Source organism: Gobio gobio, assembly GCF_949357685.1.
Source record: "Gobio gobio genome assembly, chromosome: 1".
In the NCBI taxonomy this organism is placed as follows: Eukaryota; Metazoa; Chordata; class Actinopteri; order Cypriniformes; family Gobionidae; genus Gobio; species Gobio gobio.
In genome coordinates, this window is record NC_137097.1 from 9902487 (window position 1) to 9925770 (window position 23284).

Here is a 23284-nt window from a genome sequence, read left to right on the forward strand (position 1 = left end):
TTGTATTTATCAAACCCGGAAAACACAGTCCCAATAGTGCTCAATTTAATAAATACATTTGGGAAGATATCAGGTTATAGAATTAATTTAACCAAGTCTAATGCCTTTTCTCTGAATATGTTAGTTTCCAGTAAGAACATTTCACCCTTTACTTGGGCTCAGACTGGACTGAAATATCTTGGGGTGAATGTATCTCCCAAGCTCAAAGATTTATTCTGCCTAAATTACCCCCACTTCTTAAAAAGATTAAGGAAGATCTGCAACATTGGAACCTGCTTCCTATCTCTCTTCTTGGAAGAATTAACGTGATAAAAATTAATATACTCCCACGGCTTAGCTTTTTATTTCAATCACTACCCTGCTACCATAATAAAGAATTTTTTAAACATGTAAATAAATTAATAAGTTCATTTATTTGGAAGAACTCAGCACCCAGAATATCCTTCAAAACATAAACTAGAACTCAATTCGTGCGGCCGAGTCTGTAGCCATTTTCAAAAAACATCTAAAGACACATCTCTTCCAGCAGCACCTGACCAATCAAGAATAGCACTTATCATTCTATTCATTTTCTGTCTGTCTAATTTATTTAAAAAAAAATAATAATAATAATAATTGAATCTGTTCTGTGCTAGATTAAATGATTAAATGCATGCCCTTGACTGCTCTAGTTGCTTCTATTGCCCTCATTTGTAAGTCGCTTTGGATAAAAGCATCTGCTAAATGACTAAATGTAAATGTAACTAAAGAAAAAGGTGGACTGGATCTCCCTGACTTTCAGCTGTACTATTGGGCCACTCAGATAAAGGGTATGATTAGCTGGATACACAAACGCAGAACTGCTCACTGGACAGCTATTGAAGAAGACCTTTGCACTCCGACCTCCTTGCCTTTTATTAACAATGTAAATCGTCGCTGCCCGATGAAACTCACGTATGTCCAAAACGGTTACTTTTCAGGAAGTGAAAAAAACGTCTCGGTTACGTATGTAACCCTCGTTCCCTGAAGGAGGGAACGGAGACGTACGTCGGAACTGACCGACGAATTGGGATCTGTTTTCAGAGACCGACCTACTTCGAGTAATTAAAAACGAGCCAATAAACATTGGCATGCGATCACGCATTCCACGCACCGCCCCGCGTTGCGGGTATAAATAAGGAAGTGGAAGTGCCGGAGTGGACCCAACCTGGTTCCAGGGGGGGAAGAACACAGCCAGAGACGACAGAGGAAGCTCTGTCGAGGGAAAGACATGGGGCTAGCCGAGTAGGGTAGCTGGTACCGTGGAAAATACACATATGGGGTAGCCTAGAGGGGACCGCAACATATGGAACCCAGCCTACACACACGTTCCACAAGCATACGGGTGCAGGCCTAGCATCAGACGGCCGCCACGTCTGACACCGAAGGGGTGACGGAGGAACTCACAGGGTTAGCCGAATTTCGGGGAACACGACTGGAGCAAAATAGACGCACGTATCCGGCCCAGAGGGCGGGAGTGGCGTATGCAAGCCGACACTTAGAACGGGCACTTAGCGCTGCTGGCCACTGGGGGCGAGAATGCGGGAAGATACCGGCTCTACACGGAGGCTATAAAATCTAGCGAACGTGTTAGGTGTCGCCCAGCCCGCAGCTCTACATATATCTGTCAGCGAGGTGCCTTGAGCCAACGCCCAGGAAGAAGCAACACTCCTTGTTGAGTGTGCTCGCAACCCGAACGGGCAAGGTACGTCTTGGGACTGGTAAGCCAAGACAATGGCATCCACTATCCAGTGGGCCAACCTCTGCTTGGAGACAGCCTTCCCCTTCTGCTGGCCTCCGTAACAGATGAAGAGCTGCTGTGAGGATCTGAAGCTCTGAGTCCGGTCAACGTAAGCGCGAAGACAGCGGACGGGACATAACAAAACTAGGGCTGGGTCTGCCTCCTCCGAAGGCAGCGCTTGCAGGTTCACCACCTGGTCCCGAAAGGGAGTGGTAGGAACCTTGGGCACGTATCCAGGCCGGGGTCTCAGGACAACGTGAGAGTTGGCCGGCCCGAATTCTAGGCACGATTCGTCGACCGAGAGTGCATGCAGGTCCCCTACCCTCTTGATTGAAGCCAATGCAATCAGGAGAACTGTCTTCATGGACAGGATTTTTAGCTCAACAGACTGCAAAGGCTCAAATGGGGGACCCTGAAGTGCTCTGAGCACCAGGGCTAAGTCCCAAGAGGGTATCGAGGTAGAACGAGGAGGATTTTGTCTCCTCGCACCTCTGAGGAACCTGACGATTAAGTCGTGCTTACCTAAGGATTTACCATCTACTGCATCGTGATACGCCGCTATTGCCGCGACGTACACTTTGAGGGTGGAGGGAGACAGCCTTCGATCCAACCCATCCTGCAGGAAGGAAAGCACAACGTTAATCGAACACTTTCGGGGGTCTTCCCGGTGGGAAGAGCACCACTCGACGAACAGGTTCCACTAAAGAGTAGAGGCGCCTCGTAGAGTCCGGTTGGGCCAGTAGGGCGCAACTAACAAGACCTGCTCCTCGTCCTCCCTGACCTTGCACAGTGTCTGTGCGAGAAGGCTCACTGGGGGAAACGCATACTTGCGTAGGTCCCGGGGCCAGCTGTGCGCCAGTGCATCTATGCCTAAGGTACCTCCGGTCAGGGAGTAGTACCACTGGCAATGGGTCGAGTCCGGAGAAGCGAACAGGTCTACCTGTGCAACTCCGAAGTGGTCCCATATCAGCTGGACGCTCCGGGGGTGGAGTCGCCATTCGCCCGGAGGTGTCGACTGGCGAGAGAGCTCGTCGGCTGTCTGGTTCAGCGCACCTGGGATGTGAATGGCACGAAGTGACCTCACAAACTTCTGACTCCACAGGAGGAGATGGCGGGCGAGCCGGAGCATGCAACGGGAGCGTAGACCACCCTGACGGTTGATGTACGCAACGGCCGCAGTGCTGTCCGAACGGACCAGTACGTGCTTGCCCCGAAGCGGTTTCTTGAACCGGGCCAGGGCAAGACATACCGCCAGTAACTCTAGGCAATTGATATGCCAACGCAGTTGGGGCCCCGTCCACAGACCCGAAACTGCGTGCCCGTTGTACGTGGCCCCCCAGCCCGTGGATGAGGCATCCGTGAAGACCACAGCATGCCTCGACACCTGTTCTAGGGACATTCCGGCCCGGAGAAACGAGGGGTCTGACCACGGACTGAAGGTTTGGCGACAGTAAGGAGTAACTAGGACCCGGTACTGACCGCTCTGCCACGCCCATCTCGGGACTCGGTCGTGCAACCAGCGTTGAAGTGGTCTCACATGAAGCAATCCGAGCGGCGTTACCGCGGCTGCAGATGCCATATGCCCCAGGAGCCTCTGAAATAATTTCAGTGGGACCGCTGTCCTGCCTTTGAACGTATTCAAGCAGTTCAACACTGACCGGACGCGCTCTGGAGTGAGGCGCGCTGTCCGGCTGACCGAATCCAGCTCCATACCGAGATAAGAGATCCTCTGCGCGGGACAGAGTTTGCTCTTCTCTCGGTTGACCCGAAGTCCCAACAGGCTGAGGTGACTGAGCACCATGTCCCTGTGTTCGCACAACTGCTCCCGAGACTGGGCGAGTATGAGCCAGTCGTCGAGATAGTTGAGTAAGCGAACGGCGCTTTCTCTGAGCGGAACAATGGCTGCCTCGACGACCTTCGTGAAGACGCGAGGCGACAGGGACAGCCCGAAGGGCAAGACTTTGTACTGATATGCCCTCCCCTCGAACGCAAAGCGCAGGAACGGTCTGTGTCGAGGAAGGATAGAGACATGAAAGTACGTGTCCTTCAGGTCGATCGCTGCGAACCAATCTTGGGGACGGATGCATTGGAAAATGCGTTTCTGCGTTAACATTTTGAACGGAAGCTTGTGCAGGGCCCGATTCAGAATGCGCAGGTCCAAGATTGGTCTTAACCCACCCCCTTTCTTGGGTACAATGAAGTAGGGGCTGTAGAACCCCGACCTCATATCGGCAGGAGGAACCGGCTCGACCGCGCCCTTCGCCAGCAGGACATCGATCTCGGACCGCAAGACATGGGCATCGCTGCTCCGCACGGAGGTGAAGAGGATGCCCCTGTACTTGGGAGGCCGGCGTGCGAATTGAATCGCATAGCCGAGTCTGATGGTACGGATGAGCCAGCGAGACGGCCTGGGGAGACAGCGGACAACACCTCCCCTGGAGCAGCTCCTCTTCTCCCTGGGCTCCCCGTGTCAGGGCCGCTTGCCCTTGCGCTTGCCTGCCGACTTAGCGGGCCCTGACACGGGTTGGGCACCCTTACGGCCGGCACCCTGCTTCCCCGATGGTGGAGGCTGCTGCTTGGGTTTAGCAGGGGCGGAGGCGGCCGCAGGGGGACGCCCTCGGCGACGAGCAGGCGGAGGAGCAGCCGGCGACTGGGTGGAGGCAGCAGCAGGTCGCCGGGGCAGGATGTTCTTGATGGCCTCCGTCTGCTTCTGTGCCACCGAGAACTGCTGGGCGAAGCTCTCGATGGCATCGCCGAAGAGGCCGGCCTGACAGACAGGGGCGTTGAGGAACCGCACTTTGTCGGTCTCACGCATATCTGCCAGGTTCAGCCATAGGTGGCGTTCCTGGACCACCAGAGTGGACATCGCCCGACCCAGGGTGCATGCGGCAACTTTCGTCGCCCGGAGGGCGAGGTCCGTTGCGGTACGCAGTTCCTGCATAACCCCTGGGTCGGAACTACCCTCGTGCAATTCCTTGAGCGCCTTGGCCTGGTAGACCTGCAGGGGAGCCGGTCGGAGCCGGTCTTAGGACACAGTTGCATCGCAACCGACCTTTCCACTGGAGGGACCTCCGCGTAACCCTTAGCCGCGCCTCCATCGAGGGTAGTGAGGACGGAGGAACTCGCTGATCGTGAACGAGCGCTGTAGGGCCCCGTCCACGACTTCGTGAGCTCCTGATGCACTTCCGGAAAGAAAGGCACTGGGGCGGGGCGCTGAGAACCAGCACGGGCCGTCCCGAGATACCAATCGTCCAGCCGCGAGGGTTCGGGACACGGTGGAGGGTTCCACTCGAGCCCGACACTCGCGGCGGCCCGGGAAAGCATAGCCATGAGCTCTGGATCAGACTCGGGCAACGGTGCCACACCCGAAGGGGGCAACGCAGCCGAATCCTCATCTCCAGAGTCCATTAGCTCGTCCCCCGATGCAGCTATCGACAACATGTCCTCAGCAGGAGCCCCAAAAGAAACGGGTGGCCCCCCATGGGAAGGACCACCGCAATCTTCCGGGAACTGCGCCGGCGCAGCGGAGGGGGGAGGGGCCCGAGCAGCCTGTTGACTGGACGGGGGTGCCCTGACCGTCACCCTCAGATCTCCACCAAAGGCATCAGCCAAAGTAGCAGCCCTCTGCTTTGCAGCGGGAGGACCACTAGATCGGGGGATGCGCAATGGGACTCCACCCCTTTTGAGGTATTGGAGCCTAGACCGTAGCACTGCGATGGTCATGTTCGCGCAGTGCGAACATGACTCATCCACGAAAGCCGCCTCTGCGTGCTGAACGCCCAAACACGAGAGACAGCGATCGTGTCCGTCAACTGGGGACAGAAACCGACGGCATCCAGAAACACACGGTTTGAATGACATCTTGAAAAAGACGCAGGGTCAAACCGTGTTGCTCTTTTAGTGAGAGAAGAGAAGAAAACCGCTCCGTCAGTGCCGAGGCACGCAGGGGAAATGGCCGCGGCTCACAGCAGTTCAAAGGTGCAAGCCTGCTGTGAGCACTCAAGGAAAAAACGCCCAATGAGCTGTGAAAACAGCTGTTTGTCTTCTCCGGAGCTCGCGACCACCGCTGCAAGGCACCGTCACACCGACACTGGAACCGGAACAGGTAAGACCTTTTCTTCTCGCTCGTTCAGAAAACTCTTCGTAGGAACACCAGGAAATGCTGAAATGCTCGGCTCCGAAGTTGAAAGCGGTATGCGGCACTTACACTTCCTTATTTATACCCGCAACACGGGGCGGTGCGTGGAATGCGTGATCGCATGCTAATGTTTATTGGCTCGTTTTTAATTACTCGAAGTAGGTCGGTCTCTGAAAACAGATCCCAATTCGTGACTGAAAGGGAACACAGTATTTCAAAAGCAGTTGAATGTAGCGTTGTCATACTTGGTACAGCATCTTTACATGTAACCATATTCTTGCCAGTGTAATGATATAATCCACATTTGACCAAAATTGAGTTTAAATGGACATACGTGCATATTTTACAGTAACGGTGGTCGATACGCGTTCTTCCGATCATTAATTAGAATGGCCAAGTCGCGTTTCACATTGACAGAGGAATAACGCTCAGTTTATTAAATTGCCTACGTCTTAGTTTATTAAATACGCTTAGTTTATTTAATATTAATTATAAATTTATTAAATGTCTCTTGCAAACTATGAAAGGACAATGAATCAATACACTGACATGGTAATGCTAGACAGATACTTTGTTTGTACAGTCCTACCGTAATTTTGTCACTCCTAGACGTACGTCTGGCGTCAGGGGGGAAACGTTTACCTCGATGAAGGAAAGTCATTGTCTCACCAGGCTATGTTTATTTGGCAATGTATTGCAGAAAAGAAAAGTGAAAATGAAGATGCAGTTCCAGTAAACTCCAGTTACCAGTTCATGTTTATTCTTCAGGTGATTCAAGCAATACCAACTAATCAGACTCAATACTGACATTACAGGTGGAATTATAAAATAGCAACAGGCCTTAAAGGGATAGTTCACCCAAAAATGAAAATTCTGTCATAATTTACTCACCCTCATGTTGTTTCAAACCTGTATGAATTTCTTTTTTCTGCTGAACACAAAAGAATTTTTGAAAAATGTCTGTAACCAAACAGTTGATGGACCCCACTAACTTCCATAGTAGGAAAAAAAAATCTATGGAAGTCAATGGGGTCCGTCAACTGTTTGGTTACAGACATTTTTCAAAAATTCTTTTGTGTTCAGCAGAAAAAAGAAATTCATACAGGTTTGAAACAACTTGAGGGTGAGTAAATTATGACAGAATTTTCATTTTTGTGTGAACTATCCCTTTAATGCAAGATTTTAATCATGTCTTTCTGGTCAGAATTGGCTGATAGGAATTCCAAAAATTGAAACAGATAAGACCAAGTCATTTTAAAGCATGCAAATAAACAATTACACGACAATACACAATAAATAGAACATTAATTAATAAATTAATCAGTAAGTCAGGACACCCCATTCATCCAGGTAGAGAAACTGCATCACTCATGGTCAAGTGCATTGTAAAATGGATGAAAGTCCTTGGGTAAAACATGTTTCAGTTCTTGAAGGTGCTTGAACTTCAGGGCTTTAATTTTTGGGGCGGATGTATAGAGTGGGGCCACGATGACACACGTCTTCCTCAGGGATGGGGATGTGAAGGGTTGTCAGAGTGTAGTAATTTAAACTCCATACTGCCATCCACATTGTATCTAATAGATAGATTAAAGAAAAGAAGGGGGAGGGGTGTCGGGGGACATAGGTCACAGAGATAAGAGGGAACCAAAAGCATGTTTAGATTTATGAAACCAAAAATTTTAATGATATGGCTAATGTTTCATGTATTTGTGAAAAAGTGTGTTAAAAAAAAAAACACCTGACTGCTCGAAGGTCATGCACCATAGGATCTCCAACTTTGCAACCAGGTCGGATTGACTTACAGATGTTGACTTTGCTGAAGTCTTGGAAAAAGCTGTAACCAACATACTTCACCTCTTATGGTTTTGGACTGGAACGAGCTCCTCGAATAACTGCAGGATACTCAGCTGGAACATGTATGTCATGGTTTCTCAACTTCCTCTCAATCACACTGTGCACAGAGTCACATTCCATTTGTGTGTGACCTCTTTCAAGGTACTTCTGTGTCACACGTTTCTTTTTCTCAGTAGCAAACTTTAAGAGGGCATTGCTCAGGACCAGATTTCTGTTTTGATAGCCACACCCATCACTCCAAAGGATGAATTCATTGTAAGTGGGGTGTGCTTCAAGGTAATCCACAATGCAGGAGGCGAACTCGTTGGCAGAGACCCCAGCTTCACCCTCATGCCAAAGGTAATTTTTTGCTTCATGTGATGCCATATTGTAGATGGTAAAATTATGGACACCAAGCTTCATTTTGTAGTACAGGGCAGACGCTTGAAGCTTTGGGCACAGGAGAAGGCCCTGCAGATCCATGCATGCAACCAAGGTGGTGTTGTTTGCAAGTTGTTTGTCCTTTACCTTTTCTGCTCGTGCACAGTCCTTTTTAACACAGTGTTCCTCCCACACGGCAGCCTTGATGTTCCCGGCTTTGAAGGCACAGCAAGTGTCACACTGATCTTTCTTCGGATGGAACAGAAAAAGATTTAAATCGTTGAAGGTGTTAGTGAATACTTGCCGTGACAAAGGCTGGATGCTGTGGTCTGCACATGATTGCTTATACTGTGTGTGGAGATGACTGATGGACTTGAAGAGAGGCTCCAGGTACATCTTTGATGAGGAGGACCTACAGTAGTGCGATGGAACTTTTGGCAGATCCAGAAGGAAGGTCTTTAGGAAGTCCTGCTCCTCTGTCCTTACACTCACTCTCGCCATCTTCTCAGGACTTTCCCCTCTTCGCCCAACCCACTTTAAAAAAGTCCACTGCTTGATGCCAAGTGTAGACAGGAACATCCTTTGACAAACTCTGAGTCTTTTACCATCTACACATAAACAACAAAAGAGAGATGCTGACCTCCGAGATTGAACCGCTTCTGTCCGGCGCCGCTTGACATCACTCACCTCCACCGATGTTTTCACATACATTCTCCTCTTTTTCCATTCCAATTTCCCCCAAAAATACTTGAAAATTTCCTCCCTCTTTCCTTCATCAATTTCGGAGCAGTGTAGTTTGCTTGATTTCTTGCAGGACACAGATTGGCACCGGCCGCCCATTTTTCTTTCTTCTTTGATGACAAATTCATAATTTTTCCATCCAAGATAAGATTGGCCCCTCATTCTTTTCCTTTTTTGGATGTTACCCTTCCAAGAGTCTGGGTTGGCCCTCTTCCTTGACCTTCCCCGATTATCACCTTCATATGATTAAAAGAAACATAAAAATAAAAATGATGTTCTACAAATGCACATTTCTCTTACATGGTTTCTTAGCATGTGGATATATGTGTGTGTGAGTGTGTGTGTGTCAGTGTGTAGTAGGGCTGTCAAAATTGCTCAAAAATGACGTTCGAATATTCCCTCTAAAAAAAGCACGAATATTCGAACTATTCGAACATCTGGTTGCGCATTTTATCAATGACGCGCATTACGTCAATAACAGGACAAATGAATACAAAGAGACATAACTACTTATATAGGTAGTCTATTTAAGTTGAAACATATTTGACAACGTATTACCTACACAAAAACAAGTAAATCAACTAATGGCTAAAGACCGCAGACCTCACTCTCTCTCGCCCTCACGCTCTCTGCGCATAACGGTTTAAATGAACAAACACATTTTGAGAGCTGATCAAGAGTTTTGTGCAAGCAATTTAAGGTCGCGACTCTTGTCCCAAATATAGCAGGCTTCATTCAGTGATTGAAACAAATATTAATATAAGTTTTACAGCATATTATTGAACGCTCCGAGCGAGCTGTGCTGTGGTAAACATGGAACTTTTCCTTGACATGAAACGGTAAATAATCAAACCAGTGGAAGCAGTGCATTTATCCTTTATTCATGCAATATCTATTCAGTCAGTACCTCGGTTCCATTGCTTGACAGAACTCCAGCCTGCCCCATCCACGACACTGATCGCTCTCATGTCCTTACAAATGAACAAAATTAATTTCTCCGTTATGGCCTCTTGTCGTGTTGCAGACAAGGAGCTTGTGGCGGGCGATGCAAAGTAAGGGTGGTCCAGTTTGCACATACAAATTAGTTGCTTATATTTACAAAACGAGCCTACAAAAGCATAAAAAAGCCTGTTTAATAAAGAAAAGTTCACGAAACTAAGTGAAAACTCACTAAAGTGTTTAGTGAAATTAGGAAACATTTAGATATCATAAATTGAGTTGTATAAGTTAACGTTACATTTCTACATACATTTTGTTCTCATGTCACAAGTAATATCAAGGTTTATTTTGATCTGTTTTACATGGTTCTTCTGAAGTGTGATTTTCGGTGAAGTGTACTAAAATAAATATCGTCACCTGTGTACATTAGCCCACTTCTTCTCGACGCTTTTCCTGATAGTTTATAGAACAATTACTCCGAGTCGCCATCTGTCGTTTCAAAGAAAAGCACAACGGCGAGCGCGTCAAGTATAAACACCTTGTCCGTTTGGGGAGGAGCGGGCGCAGTCAGCGGAGGCTCGTGCTGCGGAGACAGGCCAAAGTACACAAGGCTTCAGGCGCGCTAGCGCGCCCACTCGCAAAGCAGACAGCCACGCCTCTACTACCGCGGGCGTTTTTTTTCCACATTTTTTTTTTATTCGAATAATAATTTTCACCTTCGAAATTCGTTTTTTAAAAACTATTCGAATATATATTCGTTGACAGCCCTAGTGTGTAGGCATGCATTTAAGTTTGGCATTGCTGTTTGTGTGTGTGTGTGTGTGTGTGTGTGTGTGTGTGTGTGTGTGTGTGTGTGTGTGTGTGTGTGTGTGTGTGTGTGTGCGCGCGCATGCGGCTGAGCCCACTAGTAGCTGACAGAAATGTAAAAATAATGACAATGAAGTTACTCACCTTCATTGACAGGTGTGTAATCCGGCTCATTTTCTGGATCGTGTTCAAGTGAGTCTTAGAATAATAAAAAGGAACACATTTAGTACAACGAATGCACTGTTCACATCATTCAGATATAAGATTGCATTCATTTTGACTGGTAATCGATTAAATATGCTAGATTTGTAATTAGTAATGGGCTTTAGTCTTTAATTCTTCAGATCAATCTTTGTGTGCTAAAAAGGCACATACGTTCCTGTAGAGATAGCAATACACATTCTCCTTTTTTTTGCCAAATAAATGAAAAGCATGTCATCAATGTCTTCTCTCTTGCTGTATCAAAATCTCACCAAGCTTTCCCCAGAGATGGTCCCAATAATGTGCTTAAAGTTAAGTCAAATTCATTTTGTGCACGATTACATGATATAACAATTTTTTTAATACTGTATCCTAAATTGTGGATAATTAAGATATATATCATATGCTGAAGTAAATTTCTGGAGTGTTAACGATTAAAAGAAAAAACAACAACAACAACCATACAGAACCGAACCGTGGGATGTGAACCGTGCCACCCCTAATATATATATATATATATATATAATAGAAAAGGGACCGCCCCCCGGGTATGTCCACAACATCGAATCTGGCCCCCTTTAAAAAGAGTTTGTACACCCCTGTGTTAGTTGATCGGTAAAGTTATCACGGGCTGTGGGCGTCTGTGCTGCCATTATACGTTTACAACACTGACGGAGATGGAGCCTGCTGGATTTACAACACTTCTCCTGCTATATGTGACATTACGTGGGTGGCAAACTGGGAGTAAACTGAGTAAACTTTATTTTTTTATCTAAGGTTACATATTGTGTGTCTGAACACAAATCACACCGGTGTGATTGTAAGCTTCAGGGTCCAGCCTAGAATGATCACACCAGTGTGATCGTACGTGTCAAAGGGTTAAGGTTATATGGATCAAAAACAATAACTAAGCATATTTTATTTTATTTATTATATTTAGAGGGGCCAGTGAAATTTTTGGCAGGGCAAGTAAAAAATTTAACCACTGGCCAAACTGGCATTGAGCCCTGAAATATATAAACACGGACGTGCAAGCTCCATGTAGTAACTTTAGCGGTAAAAATTTCAAAGAGTTACGGAGAAGGTGACAATCCTAAACAGGCAAAAAAAAAAAATTATCTTAAAAGCAACAAATCCGGACAAACAACTCAAGCAAAGCCAGCCTCTCTTGTGTTGTAAATAGTTGTGTGATGTATAAATAAATGTTGTTATATTTACCACATTCAGCTCACTCTAGAAATGCACCAATACAAACTACCGCCTACTGCACGTCGCGTCTATTACAACACCACGTATCCGTAACACGCCCGCTCCGCGACACTAGTAGTTTTGGGAGGTCTACCACCCCCACTAGGGATGAAACGGTATGGAAATTTAACATCACGATTATAGTGACCCAAATTATCACGGTTATCAATATTATCACGGTTTTGTTCAAACGAGATGAAAGTGTTCAAAAAGAACAGATGCACACACGTAAAACATTTCAACAAGTTTTATATTTGAAATTCAACAAACAACAAATAACTAAAGCAACTCTAAGCACTTTTTTAAGATAGATTCTGTGGGATTTATTTCCTTAATGGCCGTCGTCAATAGCAACGCATAACGCATAAATAATAATAATTTGTCGTAAATATAATCTCTAATATTATCTCTGTAAATATATTCTCAAGAAATATTCCCATCAGTGTTCAGCTATGATGCATTTAAATCAAGCATATTTTGTGTTAGAGCCCAAACAGTATCCAAGTGAAATAATGCATATCCATATTTCCATATGATTTGACAGTTTATTTGATTAAATATCAAAATGTGTGCATCATACCTGACACCTAGATGAACACTTTACAGTCTGTTTTATGACTGTCATTCTCTTCAAATGCTATTGAAGTTTGAAACGTGTATAACGTTACTAATGTTGTGTGTAACTTTAGAGACGGTCCCTAAATTCGCCTGCGTTATGCCAGTCATATCAGATGCGCTGTGGTTCTGCTGGGTTTTTTTAAACCATTTTCGCTGCTGAAATAGAACAAAAACAGTCAACCTCTGTATGATGAGAGAATCTCTTGCGTACATCGCACATTTATCTCTGCTTTGAGTGTAATGTTAGATTTCAGCGAGTGACAGCGGCGCGCGCTCTGAACAAAACTCCGCTAATCTGAACGCCTCTGATTATGAGACATTGCATTCATAAACTCAATAGAAACACGTGTTTATAATGCGCAACGCGATTATAACAGATGGCTTTTGAGAAGACTATTATAAGTTCAACAGCCAGAGTAACTAGTGTGCAGCCGAAATAACGTTACACCTGCAAATGGTGGTTGTTAATGTCAAGCCCTGGTTATTATCCCTTAAATGTCACCCTAGTCTTGATTGAATTTGTTCGTTCGCTTCACATTATAATTTGCCAGACGTAGTTTTGGTATTGAGGTCAAAGTCCACTTGCCTTGCGTTCGTAGTTTTGAAGTGTTTTCCCCATTACAGTGACTTTATTCTGGCATGTTTGCAGACAGGGTGACCATCTTAGATTAAGTTTCCCTCAGGACTTTTGTAAAAGCCAAAATATGACAACACCTCAGATTTGGTCCTTTTAGAGGGCTGAACAATCCCCCGAGTGCTGTCACTGCCTTCAGACATTTCTTCTCATTCAGAAAACAGCGCTGCGTCTGCGCCAGACTGACGCTGACTGGACAAGACTTACCGCGAGTTTTCACAACCGTGATAATCACACGCGGTTTTAATGATAATAAAATTTTTAACGATATTACTAACCGTCACTACATTTTATCGTGGTTTATCGTGACACCGGTAATCGTTTCATCCCTAACCCCCACTGAAAAATATCCTAGGGGAAACACTGAAGACTTCACCATATTAAGGATCCAACAGTTCGAATTATCCGCCTACGCCAAGGTAACCGATCCTTTCGAGGACCATATATGAGAGTTTCCTGGACATTACGCATGCTTCTGATCTCCCAGGTTATGCACTCATAGAATTCTTCTGTTATGGACTCAATAATCCTCTCAAAGATTATGTAATCTGTAATGGTCCTTGAGGGTCGCTCTTTGAGTTTTTGGACTTTGCACTACTCTCTGTTGGCTCTCTGTTTCCCCATATCTAGCCATTCATCTCAGTCATTCATTGCGAAGTCTTGTGTAACACAGCATTTCTGAGCATTCTCACTGGATTACCCTTTAAATAAAACTGCATTTGGATCCTCAGTAACCTTAATATAAGGTTAAAGGTGTTAAGATCAAAGTACACGCCGCAAAACAACAGCTCACATTATGATACTATAAAACAAGTTAATGTAAACTTTTATCATAAGTGTATACGTCCAGTTTCTTAAAATCTTGGGCATTTTTGTACAGGAAAAGTTGTAAATCAGGTTAATAATTTCAAGTTTTTATACATGTCATTAAATTGATTAACTTGACAAGTTTTGTGTTGAATAATAAAAGTGAGCTTTACAAATATAGCCTGTTATCTTCAGTATATTTTGTACAACCCCAAATCAGAAAAAGTTGGGACAGTATGGAAAACGCAAAAAAAAAGCAAAAAAGAAGTGATTTCTAAATTTACTTTGACTTGTATTTCATTGCAGACAATATGAACACAAAATATTTAATGTTTCGTCTGGTCAACTTCATGTCATTTGTAAATATGCATCCTTTCCTGTCATTCAGACCTGCAACCTTGTGTTCATATTGTCTGCAATGAAATACAAGTCAAAGTAAATTTAGAAATCACTTCTTTTTTTTTTTTTGCGTTTTCCATACTGTCCCAACTTTTTCTGATTTGGGGTTGTATATAATTATACAGTAACAGCAAGGACATAATGAATTAAATCTGTTGATACAGTACTGTTGCATGTGGGGAAATTCATGTGTCTTGTTCTCATTGGTTGTTTTTGTCATGTGATCCCTATAGTCCTGTATTTAATCCTGTTTGTGTCCCATGTTACTTGGTCGGTTATTGAAGTATGTATGCTGTTCCATAAGTCCATTTTCAAGGTTTGTTCATAGTCAAGTTTTGTTCATGGTTTGTTCATGTTTTGGATTTTGTTTATACTTTGGACACTGTAAATAAACTGCACTTGGGTTCTCTTCACCATTGTCTTCGTCTGCTTCCACGTCAGCTACGTTACACCAACATTGGCACATGGAGGAATAATCAATGACAACAGCTAAAAAGATGCATGTATTTAATTTAAATTAAGTCCCTCAAACTTACATATGGACATACATTTTGATGTAATCATTCCTCATAGTCACACGGCCTGTTTTATTAAGTTAGGTCCAATAAATACTATTGGGAGATTTTATTCTGTGCTGACAATCCATTCACACGACCGGAGGTTTCTGTCACGGGTGTTTGCTCAGGAACAGGCAGCAGACTCAGGAGATGCAATCCAAACGTGTTTTAATCATAAATAAACTCAAGGCAGGCAGGCGGGCAACAGCACAACTTAGCATAACGGTGACCGGACAAAAGGGTGAGTGAACAAGAGGAACTTAAATAGCAAACAGAAACGAGATGATTAACTAAACACAGCTGAACAGAACTATGGGAACAAAGGACTTGTGGGAAAACTGTAACAAAGGGACATGTGACAGGATGAAAACACAACTGAAAGATTAACTAAACTGACAGACATGTGACTGCTTCATAGAGTTTCGCGTCAGGGTCCTGATCACTCTGTCTGGGTTTATTCTGCAATAACAACCGGCTGGATGTAAATTATCCCTTACTTATTATATATTATATTTAGGGCTGAAACGATTCATCGAGTTACTAAATTAACTCGATTACAAAAATTCCTTGAGGCAAAAACTCTGCCTCGAAGCATCGTTAATTTCCGGAAGCACACCATAGCGCGTGATACATGTTGAATTTAGTTGGCGCGATGGCGGAGAGTAAAGATGTCCATAAACGGCAGAGAATGTCTAAATTTTGGGATCATTACATTCTTAAAAAAGAAGAGAACAAGGTGCAATGTGTCTACTGCAAAGTAGACCTGGCATTCCACAGCAGAATGACTTCAATGATTCAGCATCTGAACCGAAAACATCCACTCCGTAGCCTAAAGGCCCTGTTATACTCGCGCCTGGCTCCGCAGCGCGAGCTCCGCAAACTGCGCGTGCTCCTCCCCCAAACGGACGAGGCGTTTATAGTCGACGCGCGCGCCGTTGTAGTATTCTGTGAAACGACAGGGGGCGACTTGGAGTAATTGTTCTTAAATCCGTCGAAAGCAGGAGCGAAGAAGTAGTTTACCGGTCCGGAACAGGTGAACAGGGCGTCCCGCAAGCCGTTCGTGGAACATAAACGAACCCACATGAGCCCCGTAACTTTACAAGAGAGACTGGCCGTCACACTACGTGTTCTTGCGTCTGGCAGTAACCAAAAATGTGTTGCCTCCAGTTACAAGTTGGGCTCGACCACAGTTTCGTTGATCGCAGTACAAGTACAGGACTGTCATCAGAAGGGGATGTATACAGTAATGTTGCCAATCAAAAAAAAAAAATTGTTAAATCTTGTGTGTTTGCTTTGTGCTTTAAAATATATTTTTCACTTTCATGTATAAGTTATCACAGTGTTTGTAATAAAACCATAAAACTGAAAGCGTGGCATTGGTCGACATTAGAACAAAATAGATGGATGTGAAAACATGCATACACTATATTGATATTTTTATACTATATATATATATATATATATATATATATATATATATATATATATATATATATATATATATATATATATATATACACACTATATTTTAACTATATTAGTTCACAGTGCATTAACTGAAGATGACAACTAATTTCTGATTTTGTTTGTACATTCTGAAATTAACACTAAACAAGCACAATAAATGCTGCAGAAAGTGTCTTGTAAACTAATGTACTAAATGAAGCCTCTTTGAACAGTTACTTTTTATAAAACATGCCTTATTTTATCAAAGGTTCTATTTCAGTTAGTGTAGGCTCATTTTGAAAATGTAAGCAGTTACTTAAGACAAGCGCAAACTGGGTGCTTAATGCAAATTCTAAAGTCCTATTCACAAAAGGAATGGATGGTTGGACGGATGGATGGCCATCAATGCAAACTTTCCATGAATTCTGTGCCATCTGGCTGTCGCGATGATCCCTCATGGAATGGTCATGCACCAGCTCGGACAAAGTCGCCTCAAAATCGTACATCTTCGGATGCGGAGGTGCGCGCGGAGTTACAAAAAATGCGCTGCGCACCGCCAGGCGAAATGGGGTCTTGCGGAGCCAACGCGCGAGACCGCCCCCTCCGCGTTGACGTCATTTTTGCCGCGCGCACCCTCGCGCTCTTGCGGCCGCGGCGAGTATAAACAAGGCTTAAGCCTATGCCACTCCATGCAGGTTCACTGAAACGTAGCCTCAGCATTAATACATTGATGTTCGCTGATTTTAATCCCATACTGTATTTGTAGCGATGTCGTGATGCGTTTTGACTAGATATGATGTTTAGCTTTGATGTTTTTAAATAGTAAACGTATTCACGTTCAATTGCAAGAGAGTATAGACTAAAAAAGAACTCCTTCACACACGCGCACACCATAGACCGTAAAAAAATATGGACGACGCGACTTCATTGACTTCCGCTGACCAAAGTTGAAGCTTTCATAGGCCCGCTCACGGCGCTGACATCTTGGGACCGAGTCTGCGCAGTAGCGATCTCGGGACCGGAGTTGCGCAGTAGAGAACAGGAAGAAGAGGCGCGATTATCAAAAGCCCGCCCACACTCTCGCAGATGCAGAATAATTCATTGTGTTGTTGTGAAATAAACAGTTATGGAAATGTAGAAATTAAAGCTAAAGCTCCAATCTCCTCCCAAAAATCCAGAAAAAAGTCTGTTAGTGCCTCAGTGACAACTTCACTCAGAGAAGCCGTCAATCTCAGCTGTCAATCATGACGTCACACCCCCGTTTTTATAGCATCAAATAACTCACTAAAACTAAACTTATTTAAAAAACGAACACTTGAAATGAAATTATTGTAATAAAAACTGCCTAAAATGACAGAAACCATCTTTAGGAAACAATTATTTGAAGTGTAATTAAATTGTTTAGTGTGTCTCGCGCCCATTCAAATACATGAAGGGGTGGGGTTTAGGAGCTATACTGGGACCGGCCACCGGGGGGGGGGGGGGGGGGGTGGGGCGATCGAGGCGCGAAAGCTTCAGTTTCTGACTGGAGCACTACAGGCTTGGCGCACACACACAGACACACACATCCTTGTCTCTCTCACGCGCCAGTCAGACCAATCGCGGCAATGCATCACATATGCTTAAACTTTTATGTAGCCACGGAACAATAATTTCAGCATGCATTCACTGTTTACACCGGGACGTGATGTTGTGATGCGATTTTTCGAACGGATGCTTCACCTAAAATGCACTGCAATGCAAGTGATGCAAGCCAAATGCAGCGTTCTATTGAAAATGAATGTATGTATTTCTGCTGGACCAAACTGCAATGAAGCAACTGGTCTGACTGGGGCGTCACTCTTCCACACACACACACACACACACACACACACACACACACACACACACACACACACACACACACACACACACACACACACACACACACACACACACACACACACACACACACACACACACACACACACACACACACACAGGTTGCTAGGTTACTATAGCTAATAGGCTCACCCCAGAAATTATATATTATTTATTAGTAGCCTAATGGTAAATGCTGCAGGTGTAGAAATCTACATAACACAGATATTTACTTTGATGTCAGGGCTAGATTACAGCATGAAACCTGGTGTGCATATTAATAAATTAAATAGCTTTTCCTATTTTTCTCCCTCTCAACACACAAAATTTTTTATCCGATTAATCGATCGATTAAGTGCTAGATTAATCAATTACAAAAAGAATCGATAGCTGCAGCCCTAATTATATTAGATAATAAATATATAATATATGTCCGGGTCACAGTCAGGGTGAACGCAACAGGTACGCAGTGTTTGTCATTGCTGACATGCATAATGGGGACAGTCAAGAAAAGAAAAGTAAATGCAGAATGTCTGGCTTTTCAAGAAAAATGGACAAACGATAATTTTTTTGTCGAAGTGAAAGGCAAGCCAGTCTGCCTAGTTTGTGGGGATGCGCTAGCAGTGATGAAAAAGGCCAATCTCGAGCGTCATTACAGCTCGAAACGTGCTAAACTGGATGAGTTGCAAAGTTTGTCTCTCCTGCGATGAAACAACGGACATAACAAATACCGCCGAACTGTATCATACATCGAGAGTCTGTGTGCGCATTCCCTGAAGCTCCACAGTGTAATGACAACTGTCGTTTCCACCATAAATTTAATCAAAAGCAGAGGGCTAAACAGCCACCAGTTCAAAGAGTTACTGAGAGATATTGAGTCTGAGTACGGAGATCTGGTTTACCATTGTGAGGTGCGATGGCTGAGTCACGCAGATATGCTCACACGGTTTTATAAACTGAGGAAAGAAGTTAAACAATTCACTGAGGGAAGAAGTTAAACAATTCATGGAGATTTTTTTGTTTTTTAATTTTATTTAAAGCTTTTCACATTTTTACAGAACCCCCCACCCCATGCCAGCAAATAAGTAACAAGTAAATAAAGTAAATAAATAATATAAAACATAATAAAAATAAATAAATTAAATTTAAAAAATGTAAATGCCCATATATACATATGTATAAGTGCCTACACACAGAAACATACAATATCCACACATACGTATATACAGATACACATTGTAAAACATCTACTTACACATACATTAAAATAAAATACTTAAAATAACATGCCAATACCAATGGTTATTTGGTAAACAATTACCCAATTATGGAAAAAAAGTTATTGCACCCTGCAGAGCGCTATAATCTACAGTACCACACCTAATATAAATCCAAAATGTTAAATTCAATGGTCCTCTTCCAGAAATTCTATAAAGGGCTTCCAAATCTGTAAAAATTTCTTCGCTTTACCGGCCGTTTCATATCTGATCTTTTCCATATGTAGCACTGCTAAACTCTGCCAGCCACAACTCAAATTTGGGTACAAACTCTTTGTTCCACGTCAACAAAATTGCCTTCTTCGCTATTGTCATCCCATATTGTATCATCCGGATTTGATTAAGGCTATAGGTCTCTAATAAAGGGGACCAGCCTAATACTGCAACAAGGGGATCATGAGGAAAGTCATTCTTAAGTACTTTAGAATAAAAACAAAAGACCTCAGACCAAAATGTGTATATTTTTGGGCAGAACCAGAATAAATGAGCCAATGTGACCTCATTGTACTTGCATTTAATACACAAAGGTGAGACAGAGGGATATATAGAGTGTAATTTTGTACGAGAGTAGTGTAATCTATGAACAGCTTTGTATTGTATCATTTGTAAGTTGGAGCTGATAAAGCAATCCCTAATACCCCGGAGGGCCTCGGCCCAGGAGTCTTCTGAAATATCTATACCAAAGTCTTTTTCCCAGGACATCTTTAAATGGTGTGTAGGAACAACTCTGAAGTCATTTAAGCATTCAACAAATTTAGAAATAAGACCCTTCATGTCAAGTTCAAATTTCATACAATAATAAAGATTTTCAGGGGGTTTATAGGTTTCAAAATTAGGTATATTACTTTTAACATAGCTTCGCACTTGTAAATACCTAAAAAAAATGAGAGGGGGGTAGTCCAAACTTTTGTCTAAGCTGGACGAAAGACGCAAATACATTGTTAATGTATAAATCACCTATGGATACAATTCCTTTTTCTTTCCATAATACAAAAGTTGTATCTGTCTGCGAGGGGGGAATGCGTGGTTATAGGCTATAGGAGTAAGAGAACATGTTTGATGTAGTTTGAAGACCTTTCTAAGCTGATACCAAATCTTAAGAGAATTTACAACAATGGGGTTACATTTCTTAAATGTTCTAATAGGTTTGTTTTCTGCAAAGAGTAAAGCGGGAAGGGAGGAATCCTGAATATCCCGCTCAATAATGAGCCATGCAGGACTGGTGGTATTCAATACCCCAGGGTATGCACTACGCCAATACATTAAGGCCCTTATGTTGGCTGCCCAAAAGTAGTGCTGAAAACAGGGAAGTCCTAGACCTCCAACATCTTTAGATTTACAGATATGTGCTTTAGATATACGATGGGCTTTATACCCCCAAATAAACGGCATGATCACAGAATCAAGTGTCTTAAAGAATAATTGGGTTAGGAAGATTGGGACATTTTGAAACAAATAGAGAAACCTGGGTAAGGCAACCATTTTAATTGCGTTGACACGACCAATCATTGTTAAAGGGAGTACTCGTCAGGTCTCTACATCACTCTTCAGCTTATCTATCATAACTTTGTAATTTGTTTCATATAACTTTTGAAATGTCTAGGGACAGTGATACCAAGGTATTTTAATTCACTTACAGTTCTGAAGGGGAGATTATTAACAAAAACTGGATCCATATTATCGTACAATGGCATAAATTCACTTTTCTGCCAGTTAACAGTGTATCCAGAAAGTGTACCAAACTCCCTGATTAAGTCGAATAAGAAAGGCAGAGATCTCTCCGGCTCTGAGAGAAAAAGAAGAACATCATCCGCATATAATGAAATCTGATGTTTTACATCCCCCATCGTAACAGGGGATATGTGCGGATGATTTCTTATACTTATCGCTAAGGGTTCCATGGCGATAGCAAAAAGTAAAGGGCTCAGTGGGCAGCCCTGACGGGTACCACGGTGAAGAAGGAAAGAGGGTGATCGGTTATTGTTTGTGAGAACAGAGGCAGAGGGGCAAAGGTACAACATCTCAACCCACGAAGAAAAATTTTGTCCCAGTCCAAATTCCTCAATGGTGCTTAATATGTATGGCCATTCCACACTGTCAAATGCTTTATACGCATCCAGGGCTAGAATGGCTATTTTATCATGTTTTCCTTTACTCCTATACACAATGTTCATGAGCCTACGTACATTATGAAAAGAAAATCTCCCGGGGATAAAGCCTGTTTGGTCTTCATGTATTATTGAACTGATACATTTACTTAACCTGTTTGCTAGGATTTTAGTAAATATTTTAAGATCATTACCAAGAAGGGAGATGGGTCTGTAAGAGGAAGGATCTGTATTATCTTTATCTTTCTTTAAGATCAATGCAATATTTGCTGAATAAAGTGTTTCTGGTCATTTTTTGTTTTCAATAGAATTTTTAAACATTCTTAATATCATGCCAATTTTATTAGAAAAAGCTTTATAAAATTCTATGCAGAAACCGTCTGGGCCAGCTGCTTTACCATTGGGAAAACTTCTAATAGCTGTAGAGACTTCTTCCAATGTAATGTCTGAATTTAAGTTTTCCCTTGCATCCTCACTGATTTTAGGAAGTCCAAGGGAGCGAAGGAATTTTGTAATATCCAATGAGTCTACTTTACTTTGAGAGGAGTAACTTAATTTTAATTTTAACTTAATGGTTTTTATGGCTCTACTAGCTTGTATGCCCCTAAGTTGACGAGCCAGCAAGCGATTGGGTTTGTAACCTAATTCAAATAGTTTCTGTTTTATTTTTAATAAAAGGGAGCTAACTTGTTCAGATAACAGTGTATTATATTCATATTTGAGCTTCATAATACTTGACAGAGTTAAATTGGACGATGTTAGTTTGAAATGATCCTCTAGCACTGGCAGCTCTATTTCTATTTCTGAAAGTCTTTTGCCCCTCTGCTTTTTTAGTTCTGCTTTAAAAGCTATAATCTGGCCTCTAATGACAGCTTTAAGAGCTTCCCATAAAGTTGAATCAGACACGTCCCCCTTATCATTCAGAGTAAGAAATTCGGCGATATGGGTGGCAAAAGATTCTTTAAAACCGTCCTCATTTAACAGAGTGGGATTAAAACGCCAAGAATAGGGGGAGGATTCCATCCCACAGTCTACTGTTATAGAGACAGGGGAGTGATCAGATATTAGAATATTATGGTATTTAGAAGTTACGATTTTGGAGGTTAATTTAAAATCAGTTCTACCATGAAGACTCGGGAGACCATATAAAGTATGATAACACCACAAGTTTATTAGCAGACCAGCAAGTATTAAATTAGAGGTTCTTTGGCGTAGGCCCCGTCCGTAGCGCTCGTCACGAGGGTAACGGACTCTGCATTTCCTGCCTGAAGATGAAGGCAGGTGAGCAGCCGACCCCCGGGAGGTATAGACAGGGACCGACCTGGTGGTGGTGGGGAGGATGGAGGCAATGCTGGTGTCGGCATCTGTGAACTCAGACATGTGTTAATTACCGATCTTTTATACTCTGAGAATTATGACTTGATTGGATAGGTCTGAATGTGATAAGTGACGTAACATTGAATCTTCCTGCCAGAACTTGCACATAAGCTTCATTTCTACCATGAAGACTCGGGAGACCAGATAAAGTATG